This window comes from Cydia strobilella, chromosome 17 (assembly GCF_947568885.1).
Source record: "Cydia strobilella chromosome 17, ilCydStro3.1, whole genome shotgun sequence".
Lineage (NCBI taxonomy): Eukaryota > Metazoa > Arthropoda > Insecta > Lepidoptera > Tortricidae > Cydia > Cydia strobilella.
Window position 1 is genome coordinate 12,336,138 of NC_086057.1, and position 13,847 is coordinate 12,349,984.

The 13,847-nt window shown below is 37.5% G+C and overlaps 1 protein-coding gene and 1 long non-coding RNA gene across 2 annotated transcripts in view; one reads left to right on the plus strand and one right to left on the minus strand.

Moving 5' to 3' along the window:
* LOC134748746 (uncharacterized) overlaps positions 1-13,847 on the minus strand; it is a 129,684-nt gene that overhangs the window by 87,936 nt on the left and 27,901 nt on the right. The window lies entirely within an intron of this gene.
* LOC134748703 (clavesin-1-like) overlaps positions 5,410-13,847 on the plus strand; it is a 28,336-nt gene continuing 19,898 nt past the window's right edge. The window contains exon 1 of the mRNA XM_063683473.1: positions 5,410-5,669. The gene's annotated coding sequence lies outside the window, so the exon portion shown is untranslated. The remainder of the gene's footprint in view (positions 5,670-13,847) is intronic.

The window sequence follows — 13,847 nt, forward strand, 5'->3', positions numbered from 1 at the left end:
TTTTATTGCGGAACATCTACGAAACCGATATAGATAATAGAGAGAGCTGCGAAGCACAACATAAATAAGAGTCATATTAGGACTATTGAGAACTTCAAGTATAACTAATTACATACAAAACTTGTACGATAAAGTTTCATTAAAATTAGTCATTTAATGATCTTCCACACTTTATGATATGAAACACGTTGCAGAGTTAGTTCTACGAAGCCAGAATACGAGTGCTGCAGATAGGCCACCAACGAAGGAAAAATCGGGGAAATAGTTCATGTATAAGCGTATTTTGGCATAGTTGCCGGAAATGGTGTATTAAACAACAGTTACTTAAGAAAATCTTTTTAAATATGGGTCCTACCACAAAGTGTACAAATCTATTTTGTAGACAATATTATGTAGATTATGTATGTACAAGAACATTTTTTGCTGCGGGACAACGTTTACGAGTTATTTACGCAAAACTATAACGGACCTTAAATCCCCCCCCCCCTACTCGTTAGCTTAACCCCCCCCCCACCCTTCGGTACTTCTAGTATGTTGTTTAATACACCATTCCCTACAACTATGCCAAAATACGCTTTTACACGAATTATTTCCCCCGATTGGCAATTTTTGGTTTCGTTTGGTGAGTTAAGATGGCATTTCAGAAATCTAAGATTAGTGCAATGGCATAGTAAGTATGCCACTATCTATTGTAGATTGTTAACCAAGGGTCAAAAGGGAGCCATTTCACTTAAAGATATTCGACATATATGGCAATTGCCAAGTAACTAATGGGGCCATAGCCACCATCTATTTACTGTCGTGCACAGAGCCAAACGACTTTAACAACACGTGCCTGCTGAAAAATATTTCTCGCGGTCAATTTGAAAGTCTTGCTATTAGAATAATTGTAGGCGCTAGTATAATTGTAACAACAAAATAGCCGAAGCCGTCAAATAAAAATAGTTATAAAATACAATAACAAAAATCAATGAATTGATTTATAATAAAACCGGACAAGTGCGAGTCGCTTTCGCCACCGAGGGTTCCGTACTTTTTAGTATTTGTTGTTGTAGCGGCAACAGAAATACATCATCTGAGAAAAATTTCAACTGTCTAGCTATCACGGTTCATGAGATGCAGCCTGGTGACAGACAGACGGACAGACGCACAACGGAGTCTTAGTAATAGGGTTCCGTTTTTACCCTTTGGGTACGGAACCCTAAAAACGAATGGGACTAAGGCAAAATGATGGAATGAAAAGTTTTTTCCCTCCGTCCTCTCCGTACATATTTATTTCGTGTCATGTTAATAATCAAATCAATAACAAATCAAGGTGAGAAGTTAAACTTCAAATACCTGCCCCCCCCCCACCCTAACCGGATTGGGTCAATCACGTTGTCACGAGCTTTTGGCTGTAACTTATAGGGTCTTTCACCTGTGCCACTGACCGTCAAACCGGTTAGAAGACTTCAATTAATGAACATAAAATCGATGTCCAATCGTCACAACTCAATATATTATAGGCACCTAATTCAATAACCTTTATTTATCCGGCATCAATAACCTTTATTTAAAAAAGTGTATTCTCAAGATTAGGTTAGGTTCTCAAGATTGATTTAAAAAGCATGAGTAGGTAGACGAGCAGTTCTTAAATTTCGCAAATATACGAGTAGTCCGTGTATGCCGACACTGTAACAACTAAGTATGTCAGTGCCATCATTATAAACTTAATTATCGTTTCGATTTTTTATCAACCCACCCTCGTAGTCCGTCTTTGCTGACACTGTAACAACTAAGTATGTCAGTGCCATTATAAACTTAATTGTCGTTGCGGTTCTTTTATCAACCCACCCTCGTAGTACGTCTATCCTGACACTGTAACAACTAAGTATGTCAGTGCCATTATAAACGACATATTTTCGTTGGAATTTTACATTATGGTGGTGGTTCCACATTCTGTCACTTGCCAAGGTGTTACAGAGTTAGCTTAGATACTTATCTGCAAATCTTTGTACCTATGTGAAACGAAAATTGGTGCAATTCTTCAAAAAGTTTTAATTATTTATGCCTGCAGCCAATGTTAGTTAGAATGCATTGTCTGTTTTCTAATAGCCAGTTCGCCATAGATTTACTATGGCGAACTGGCTCTTAGAAATCGGAAAGGCTATATTAGGTACACGTTATATATAACAATTTTTAAATCTTTTGGTTACTATGTTTAGTGCAGAGGTATTTTAAATTTTAACTACACTTTACATAACATAGAATTACATATTTAATAACGAACTACCTAAATATTCCACACTGCATGCGTAATTTAATTTTACTTAAATAGATGTCGTAATCGGGTTTTAAAACGAATCGAAATAGTCTATGCCTTTTCATTTAATACCCGAGTACTTCCTTACAAGCCTTCTACCTCGATGCACTGATTTGAACTTTCACGGCTTTTACACATTATTATTAAGAGGCCGGTGTCGATTTTAGTCGCAAAAATGTAAAATTGATAGATTTAGTCCGTGAAATTTTACACCTTTTGTTACCTAATTCAAATAACAAGTACTGGTTTCTATTAGCACGCCTTCTTATCTTACCTTTTATCAGATCAATTTTTTGAAAACAGACTTACTAAATTAGTAATGTTTGCTTTTCTGATGGACGTTTAGGTAAACGCGCGTAAAGCACTGATTTTGTCGCTCTTATTTGTAAATTTCGTAATGTTTGGACTGCTAAACATGGTAATTTTGTATTACACATATCCTGTACTTGACGTTTATCAGACTACATGTTTATTATTATGACTTTGAAGTAGTGTAAATGAAAGTTAGACGAAATCAATTTTCTCCAGAAATTACTTCAAAACAAGTGACAATTTCTCTAAAAATCGACTTAATTTCAACGTAATTTCGATACTTAAAACAATCTACAACATTTGCTGAAACTATTCTTATACATCAATTTGTATAATTTACCACCATGATTTTTTGATGAATTTTTAAAAACTGTCCCTTCTCTTCATGCATTACCGGTGACGCACGCTCGCGACCTCATTATTAAAAGGCAAGATGAGAAGACGTGCTAATAGAAATCAATACTTGTTATTTAGATATTACGTAACAAAACGTGTATAATTTCAACGACTAAATCTATCAATTTTACATTTTTGCTCCAAAATCGACTACGGCCTCTTAACTAAAACGGAACTAATTGGTAACACAACATTGTAAAACATACACAACAACAGAGGTACTTCATACTTCAGCAAAACTTAGTTTTACGTTGCTGCAATGCCAAGGCATTTTGCTTTCTGTTGTAACAGTACTAGCAGTAGAAAGAAACTCGTAATTGCTAATATCAAAATTACCCCGTTTTCGAAGTTACCTCATTGCACCTTACACTAAAAATAGTGTAAGGTGCAAAGCTACATACAAAAGTATACAGTCTCATGAAGATAAGAAACTGATCATCAAACTAGAAGGTCCGCACGAACCCGGGTTTTAACCTATGATCTCCGGATTGACAATTGCAGTTTCACCGTTTTACTTCCGGCTAAAGTTCTTGTAATCATGCGATCACGTCACGTGGATATCATGCGAAACAAGAAATATGAACTCCTTCAACTCATTATCCAAGGAAAGATCCAAGGTAAAAGATCATCCGGACGAAGACGTAACTCATGGCTCAAAGATCTCCGAACGTGGTTCAAACAGAGCACACGCTCATTATTCCGCGCGGCTGCGTCTAAAGTTCGTATAGCCCTCATGATAGCCGACCTCCGGTAGGAGATGGCACTGGAAGAAGAAGAAGAAAGTTCTTGTGACGTGGGGGCCTCGCGACCACAGCATTTTCGGAGAGCTGGCGTTAGCGCCTCGTGGACGCAACGGGTGACAGGACGGCAGGCTCGGCGCGGCAATGCCGGCCGCCAGCCTTCTTGGCACCTGGCCACGAGGCACCGAGCTGGAGCCAGTTTTTTATTATTTATAATTTTAGTTGTAGTTGTTAGTTGTAGTTTTATGTAGATTTTAATTTGAGTTTATAATGTTCACTTGAAGGCTTTATTTATTTTAGTTTTGTATTAATAATAAACCATCCTTCAAGGGCATATAAATATGCCGTTAAATTCTTCAATTGGTCAATTTCTGCGTCGAAATTTTGACTTCTACCAGATCACTGTTTGGAGGCGGTCCAAGTCACAGGATTAAAGAATAAAAGAATAAAGAATTATTTATTGGCACACAAAAAATATAGTAGTAGTAATAGTTATTTGTGCAACAAGAGAGGAAAGTTGGTTTTTCTTGCGAGTGTTTATTCTGAGTCCCGAGAAAGCGAAAGATTCTATAATTGAATCACGAACGAAGTGAGTGATTCTAAGTTAGAATCTTGTGCGGCGAGGGACTCAAAAAGACGAGATGTAAAATAACTTTGCTCTTATTTGCACATATAATTTTTCACCTCAGTATTGAGCATATTAAAGGTTAAAATGTATTTCGAATTACACAGAATACATTACATAATTATACAGAGAAACAAAAAAAATGTAAGGTGGTTTTCACACTGCGCCGCATCTCGTTGCGAGACGCGGAGCAACGAACTCGCATGCGGAGACAACGCACCAACGTCCGAGTTTTCTCCGCATCTCCGTCCTGAGCTAGCTGCGATGCGCGACGTCCCGCGTTACTTCCGTCTCGCGTTCATTTCACATTCAAACGTCAAGGTGAAAACAGTTCCTATTTGTCGATAAAATGGAAACGGAACTTATTCAGAACGCTGCGGTGATACTTTCAGTTTGGTTTTTGTACAATAGAGTCATAAAACGCACAAGACACTTGGTACATCCTTATTTACAAACCACCTATAAATGGGTCTTTTTCTAGAGATTACCAAGATTTAAGGCAACACGAAGATTTTTTTTTTAAATTGCACCCGTATGTCAACCGCGTCATTTGATTATTTGCTAAGCAAAATTGGAGTGATTATTACTAATGCGGGCACAATTTTTCGACGTTCTATTACGGCGGAAGAAAAACTTCCTCCCATTGTCTTGCTTTTTGCACACGGTAACTATATTCGTCGCATTTCATAATCCAAATTGCTGGCCAACTTTCAATTTCAAAAATAAACTTATCGACGTCGATATCCAATGCGCTTGCTTCCTTCTTGCACTAAAATCCGTACGGCACTGCGGTAACAGATATGTATATGGAGTAAGTAGTCTAAGCGCCACTTTAACCATCCAACTAACCCGTGGTTAACCCGTTAAACCGTTAACCAAATTGTACTGGTAACCATGGTAACTAGGTTAACCCGGGTTACTTATTTCTCTATGGCCCAAGACACGCCCCGCTACCGCCTATACCTTGCGCCTGTACAGTCACTGACCGCTCGCATAGACTACATTCGGAGGCTCGAACCCCGGCGCGCGCGCACGCTTCCCTACCATTATCACTACCAATATAATTATTACTTACGACTACCGTTAACCGTATAATATAAGTGTCTGTGAAAAAATCAATCTATTATTATCGTGTAAAAATTACAAGTGTATGTGAAGAAAATTTCAACCAGACTGACGTTAATTTCCTATAGTGTTTTTTAAAGGGAACTGCGTTGAAACTACTTGACTGCTGATTTGAAAGGCGATAATGGTTTATGGGGCATTGTGATTGTGTGTTCGGATTCGGAATAAAGTGAGTTTTTTTTTTGGTGCACTTAGGGCAACCCCACACTAACGTCTCTCAAGCGTCGGCGTCTACTCAACTCTATGGCTGCTGGTTGACGCAACATTGGCGCAACTGCATTTTTTTATATCTACTGTATTTTCTACATAAGGAGGTAGGCAGGTACCTACCGTAAAACCACTCATCTATAGTCCAATACTACAAATTATGGTCCACCCACTGATAAAGGATTCAATACGGTACGGAGGAATAGTTTCCAGCTCTTATGAACAACATGATGTAAAGTTAAAATTGTACTTAAAGGAAATAAATAAATTGAAATTGAAATAAATTGAAATTGGAATTGAAAATTGAAATTGAATAAGTATATAATATGTTTAATTGGAACTGTAAGAACATTGTAAATGTTGTCAAAATTCTTATAGTTTACTTGTTTCTGATCACTGTGCCACGCTTTTATTCGAGTCTTCTATAAAATTGTCGATTGCTAATAGTGCTATTGCATGTCTTTCTAACTACGTATACCCAGAGATGGGCAAAATTTATTCGAATGACGAATAACGAATTTATGGGAATACCATATTAAGTTTTCTCGGTTTAGAATTATTTGGCAACTGTGACGTGCAATGCACTGCAACTACATAGTTAGTGATAAATATAAATTATGCGTTGTGAGTACTTGTGAGATTCGCTCAGAGGCAAACAACTAATAATAAAATTTGGTTTTCTTACTCTTTCGCTGTATCTCTTTCTAGGCCAGTCTAGAAAGTTACTAACTTTGTGTGTGAGTAAATCATTTTTCATGCTAATACTTTGATTATTATACTATCTAGGCTTATCATTTAACCCTTAACAATCTTCAGTGTGTCAGAACAAATATACAGTAAAAACGAGTCATATTAAACGTGTTATTATTTGTGTTGTTTATTTGATTGGATTATTCCTAAAAACTTAAATATTTTTCGTGGATTTATTCGAATGAAATTACGAATAAATCATTCGTCATTTGAAAAGCGGTCGAATGGTTTATTCGCGGATAATCTATTCGCGAATAAATCATTTGAGAATAAATCATTCGTGAATAAAAAAATCCTGAGTTATTGTTTATTCGAATGATAATTCCAATAAAAAAATATTAGAATAACGCCCATATCTGCATATACCTAATAGACTATATATTACATGAAAAAAGTAAAAAACTAAATTTCATCTCATACCACTCCGTCCCATTTTTGGGAACCTAAAAACAAGATAACGAAAAGAAGTTTGATCCAACTAACTGTGCATTCGGAAGTGTTGGTATATGACCCTCCTGTTTTAGCTTTGTCTTAAAAAAATAAAGATACTTAGATAAATAAACAGTAATAATATAAATGTAATAGAAATATTAGAAATAAAACCATACTTAGCGTACAATCTATTAGAGTGTAGATTAATAGGCTGTCTGAGAGTAGATTTTGTAATTTCTTTTTTTTTAATAAACAGTTTAATTATTTTTGTTAGATACATACTGCGATTTTGGGCTCATATACACAGATATTTATTGAACCGGTATCTGGGCCATTCGATCAATGCAACAATTAAAATGGATGGAAATTAAGTAGTAGGTAAATGCAAATGGGTCTCTACCAAGACAGCCCAAGAGGCTTATTCTAATAGTAATAATATTAGCAGGTTATGAGTTTGATCTAGATTTGTTTTGAATTTGATTTGTCAGTGTCCAAAGTGACATTTTTTCAACAATTCAAATTTGAAGTATTTTTTAGAATAATGTGGAAACAATCTGAAAAAAACTTGAACCGATAAGCAATAAGAGGAAAACTTGTTTTCGCTATTAGGTACTCCGTACTCATAATATTTGTTTAAGCACCTCATAAGAATAAATTTTCTGGTAAACATTGTGATGTGTGCTTGTTGAAGTCATACGTAGATAAATTATCGTGACTATTTTTTTGCTTGAACTAAACAAATACTAAAATCATCTTACGGACTTCACTAGACAAAATCCTCAACATTGCTTATAAATTTTTTGGCAACCGTATTGTGATAAAGCGGTTCGATTTTTCAAAAGCTCCTCTCTCTAAACATTAAGACAAAATGATTAATATGTAGCTAATTGAGACTTGTAGCGTGTTCATATATAACGCCATTAGAGTATAGAGTAAGAGTAATTTTGCTATCACTCGTACCAACTCGTACTGTGAATGAATACGAATGAGATTAAAAAAACTAAATTATGTCAAAAAGTAAGTTCTAATTAGTTCCTAAAGATGTATCTCTACTTGTAAAAGTATTAGAGGCAAGGCTCGGAACCGGTTTTTTCTTCATAATAACAACAAATACCGTCATTACGTTCTTTTTCGTTCTTTGGTTTATTATTTCATTTTTAATGGGACAATCTAATAACACGAAGTTGTTACCAAAATAAATGATTCAGTCCTACATAAATAGCAAAAAATAATTAAAAATATTGGGCTATTTAGGGATTTAAAAAAAAAACCGGTTCCGAGCCTTGATTAGAGGGTGGCAGTTCTTTTTTCTGCCTGCCTTTTATACGCTACTATTGATGCTGACCGTATTGTATGTACAGTCAGCAATACTATTAGCTTAGCACCTTTGCATACAAATTTCTATGCAGGGGGGGGGGGTACTTTTTCTCTGCAGCTGACTGTACATACCTACCTACTGTATAAATAAACAAACAGTTTCTCTCGGAAAAAGCGCAGTTATGTTTACTAACATATCATCATACTGTATGTTAATGCAGGTACTAATTACATTTAAACTAAGTATCATGAGTCATACTGACGGAAAAAAAACTGGTAATTCGAGAAGACAGTAGCTACGTTTTAGGAGTGATAATTAGTTAAATTAGTATAATTAAAACTTAAAACAAAAAAATAGATATTGCTTTCTGAACAAAGTTTATTTTACTCATAAGTCCGGCCACTATATTTTTAGGGTTCCGTACCTCAAAAGAAAAAAAAACGGAACCCTTATAAAAAAAAAACGGAACCCTTATAGGATCAATCGTGCGTCTGCCTGTCCATCTGTCACAGCCTATTATCTCCGAAACTACTGGAACACATAAGGCGAAATTTGGTATGCATATGTAAGTTTGTGATCCAAAGACGGACATGTAACGTAAACAAATGAATTTTAAACATGGGGGCCACTTTTGGGAGTAAATGAGAAAATTTAAAAATAAAGTTTTTTTAACTTATACACTACTTATATACTTATACTGTTACATATCAAATGAAAGAGCTCATTGTGAGAATCTCAAATATTTTTTTATAATTTTAGGATAAACAGTTTAGAAGTTATCCAAGAAAATACGGAACCCTTGGAACGCGAGTCCGAATTGCACTTGGCCGGTTTTTTTAAGACCTCTTTCAAATGAACACCACCATACTTAAGTAAGTACCTAACTAATACAAAACCATCATTTCTGTCAAAAGTCACACAGAATATTTTAACCATTTTTTTTTTCAATGTTCTGACTTTAAAGGCAAATTTTCTTGCTATCTAGTGAGAAAGCAAAATGTATCCAAAACGTTCAACATAGTAAGTAGGCCCGTTTTCCGCACCGTTTACCCATTTACTGTGACTATCACAATTTAACTGTTTGTGGTAAAATCTAATGAAAGTATCGCTCTCACTGCAGTGGTTACGATACAATAGGAGTCATGGCCGATCGTTATTGGCACAGACACGACAATAGTAAACGGTTTTTGTCTATTATTTCTAATGCTTTACTTAAGAATAATTCAAATTAGAATAAGATAAATGTTTAACCGTTTAGCCGGTGAGGTGAAAGCAGCAGCAGTAAGTATTTTTTAGAAATAATTTTATTTAATCATTAGTTCTATTTAGTATTATCAGTTAATTTAGTTTCTCGCACAACGTATCAGCATTGCGATATATGCGATACAGCGAGGAAATGCCGCAAGCATCCTTGGTACAATGCCTCAAGGGCCTATTTTAGATTTAAGCTAGTTATTAATTTCGCTTACGTAGTACCACTGTATATATCTTGTATGTAAATAAAGAATTTAGTTTTAATATATTTAAGTATTTCGAACCACACCTAACCTTAATCAATTTCGGATAAGTAGATATTATATGTTTATTATAAAATTTGGCGACATAAAATGAAGTTAGCCATGTTTAAGAAAGATTGGCGACAGCCATGAGCCAAGGTACAGTTCCAAATTCGACTTAATTACTATCCTAAAGTAAAGGTATTCGACCTTACCTTTAATAAGACTATGTTATCAACGATTTATTAAGGCATAAAGTATTAAGGTGACGGTGACCGACTTTGATGATATAGTAACAACTTTCGAAGCATTGGGGTCTCGGAATCAAGTTTTGGTGATTGAAAGTAGGGTGTCACTGTTACGAGCTTTCGAGAGAAATTTAACAGCCGCCGTGAAGTGATCCGCGTCTTATATTTTGAGCTTTTATTTTAGTGGAGGCCACGTGGTCAAAAACTGTGCTTTTTATTGAACTTTTATGTGTTTTATTTAACCTTTTGGACGCCAATTACCGATATATACGCACCGTAGGTTCAACGCCAAAAACCGATTAATCGGTCATAGACCACAGAGCAACAAAGTGAAGTGGCGTCTGGATGACTGCTTTTGTGTTTGACACGGCGTCGAAATAGTTAATAAATGGCAAATGCCAAGAAAATATTTACACAGCAGCTATATTTGCAGGGACAGACTCTTTTATACCAAAATCTTGGGTACCCAGATGGTTAAAGTTGGCTCGATAGAAAATAATCTTGAAAGTAAGTTTAATTACGACGACCGGTCTGGCCTAGTGGGTCGTGACCGTGGTCGAAGCCGATGGTCCTGGTTTCGATACCCGGTAAGGTCATTTATTTGTGTGATTAACACAAATATTTGTTCCTGAGTCATGGGTGCTTTCTATGTATATAAGTATGTATTTATCTATATAAGTATGTATATCGTCGCCTAGTACCTATAGTAGCGTAGAGGTGATAAAAGCTTGGAGAAAATGGTCGTGCTCGGAAAAGTGGAAGGCGTAAGACCACAGGGCCCCCACCAACTAGATGGTCCGACCAAGTTAAGAAGGCCACCTCAGGCAAACTCCATTAAGCGGTGAGGGCTACGGGAGATCGAGACCGATGGAGACAAGTCACAGGAGCTGCAAAACCAAGTGGTCACGTTCCTCAGTAATGAGGGACCGACAAAGAAGAAGTACCTAATAGTACCTATAGTACAAGCTTTGCAGTCTGGGGCTAGGTTGATATTATCTGTGTAATAAGATGTGCCCTAATATTTATTTATTTATAATTTTGTATTTTTTTGTATTTTGTTTGGAGCGACGACATAGTAGCCACGGCCGGTCTAAGATGGCTAAATAAGGCAAAAAACAGAGACGAGTGGAACAAATTGGAGGAGGCCTTTACCCAATAAAGTGGGGTTTCTATCAACTTTTAGTTTTAAATACATAAACATAAAAATAAGTAAAATAATTATACTAACCGAGTAAGATAAGTTTTAAAAAGTAAACGTATATATATTAATGAAAATAAAAAGGCTTTTTATTATTATTATTTATAATTTTCATTTATTTTCTGTTGTATATCGTTACCCCACCACACACCATACCACAGCATACCCCAGCAGTATAATTTTAGTACTTATAAAATAGCTAGTGATATAGCCGAGAGGTCTGACAAGCAAAATTTTAATAAGTATTTGATCTATCTTTGGTATTTGAGATACAAAACACCTTCGCGTCTCCCGGATATCTTTCGACGCAAGTTTCGCGCAGCGCGTCATGTCATGTCTTTTGGTCGAGTCTCTATTGTTTCTCATAATGTATTGTATGTCCACATTTTCGTTAGTCATAATTTGGTTTTCCTCAGAAACGCGTAACTTTTCAGGATTGCCATAAAACAAACCTAACATAACCTAACCTAACATGAGGAAAATCCTGAAAAGTTAACGGTTTTAGAATTATGACTAATGATAATATGACAATCATTACATTATGACTTTCAATAATTATTTCAAACAAAAGGACCCCCTTTTGGTCTCTCTCATTTCCTGGACTTGCGTCTCCTCTTAATTGTGTCCCGGTCGTCTCCTTATCTTCTTTATTTTTTTTTATTTTTTTTACAAGTTTTATTTTTACAATTTAACTTTTCTTTACTTTATTGCAAATAACATGCAGAGTTAACTTTATCCGACTCTATGTACATATTTCCTCAACTCAACCTGTCAAACGAAAGAAACGAACAAACAAACCACGAAGTGAGTCGACGGATAGGTACGTAACGTCATCTCAGTAGCAAAAAAACTGTGTCACTGCGTAGCTTGGCTTGTGAAGTGTTTTTATGCTAATGTCCATTATGTTGTGATGGAAAATACTAATCGCCGCGTCTACTGCGCCGGCACCCGCATTATCAACTACTTTCCAATAGTTGGTATTTGTGCAAAAAGTAAAATATGATTACATGATCAAGTACTTATATTACATGGCTACTGGCAGTAGTTGCTGCGTCTAAGTGCTGGAACAATTTGCCGCCACCAGTAGTTAACTGTAAGTCCCTGGCGGTTTTCAAACTACGTTGCAAGGCTTATTTACTGGACCTCCAAAAGGAAGTAACATACACTTTTGGTTGAGTGACCTGCTCAATAGATATTTAAATTTAGCACTTTAGTTAGCACTTTTTTATCCACTGCGCATTGCTCGGTTTTGCTATCTTGTCCTATATGTAATAGTGTAAATGTTTATACTGTCCTTAGCTAGATACAATTACGGCGGTGGCAGAATAACAGCGTCCGTTGCTGAAAACCTTTGGGGCTGCTGTGCCCCGAAGCCTTTTTGGCACAGACATCAGCTGAGCCACCTTCCCTTTCAATTAGTTTGTAAGCATTATCGTGTACTTTTATTATGTACCTATGTTACAACTTCTTGAATAAACGTCTTTTATTATTATTTGTATCTCCTCGGATTTCTCGGGCCTATAAATCCCGGTCTTTTGATAGGCTTGCGTGGGGATATAGATCCAACACGTAGAGGCCCCTTGGAGAGCTTTAATGTCATGTAGAACGCCTGCTGGAACCCGTTCACAGGTGCAACAATAGACACCCATGAACCGGTTGCAACAGGCATTGGGACTATTGTAGAAAAAGTGAACAGTATACCGGTCTATGGATTGAAGTTTGGGTGGACAATGAGACTGGGCTATTGAAAAGAAGTCCGGACACCTGCCATAACAATGCTAACACACGTTATCGAGGCAGGTGGTGACTTGCCGCTGACTAGATGGGCCCCTGAAACTGCCGTCGTGAAGACGACCAGGAGCAACACCGGTGTGAGCGGCTCAGGGGTGTCGAGAGGTGTGCGCCGCTTTCTACCCAGTGGCTGTTACCAGCCACTGTGCCAACTCGCGTCTTATGCATCTTTCACTTCCACCCCTGGAGCATATAGCTCTAGCGACTCCTCTCTGGACAGCCAATGAAGGCAAGCCAGAGCTGAGAGTCCTGCGGGTCCCCTTGGGGTCCACTCCGACCGACGAAGACACGCCGGAGACGGAGACCCTGACCGACTCTCGGGAGCACTCGGGTCCGTGGGGTCGTTACTCCCCAACAGCTCGCCACAAGCTGCCCTGCGGTATTATTATTATTTGTATCTCCTTGGATATCACGGGCCTATGCATCCCGGTCTTTTGATAGGCTTGCGTGGGGATATAAATCCAACACGTAGAGGCCCCTTGGAGAGCTTTAATGTCATGTAGAACGCCTGCTGGAACCCGTTCACAGGCGCAACAATAGACACCCATGAACCGGTCGCAGCAGGCATTGGGACTATTGTAGAAAAAGTGAACAGTATACCGGTCTATGGATTGAAGTCTGGGTGGACAATGAGACTGGGCTATTGTAAAGAAATCCGGACACCTGCCATAACAATGTTAAAACGCGTTATCGAGGCAGGTGGTGACTTGCCGCTGACTAGATGGGCCCCTGAAACTGCCGTCGTGAAGACGACCAGGAGCAACACCGGTGTGAGCGGCTCAGGGGTGTCGAGAGGTGTGCGCCGCTTTCTACCCAGTGACTGTTAACAGCCACTGTGCCAACTCGCGTCTTATGCATCTTTCACTTCCACCCCTGGAGCATATAGCTCTTACGACTCCCCTCTGGA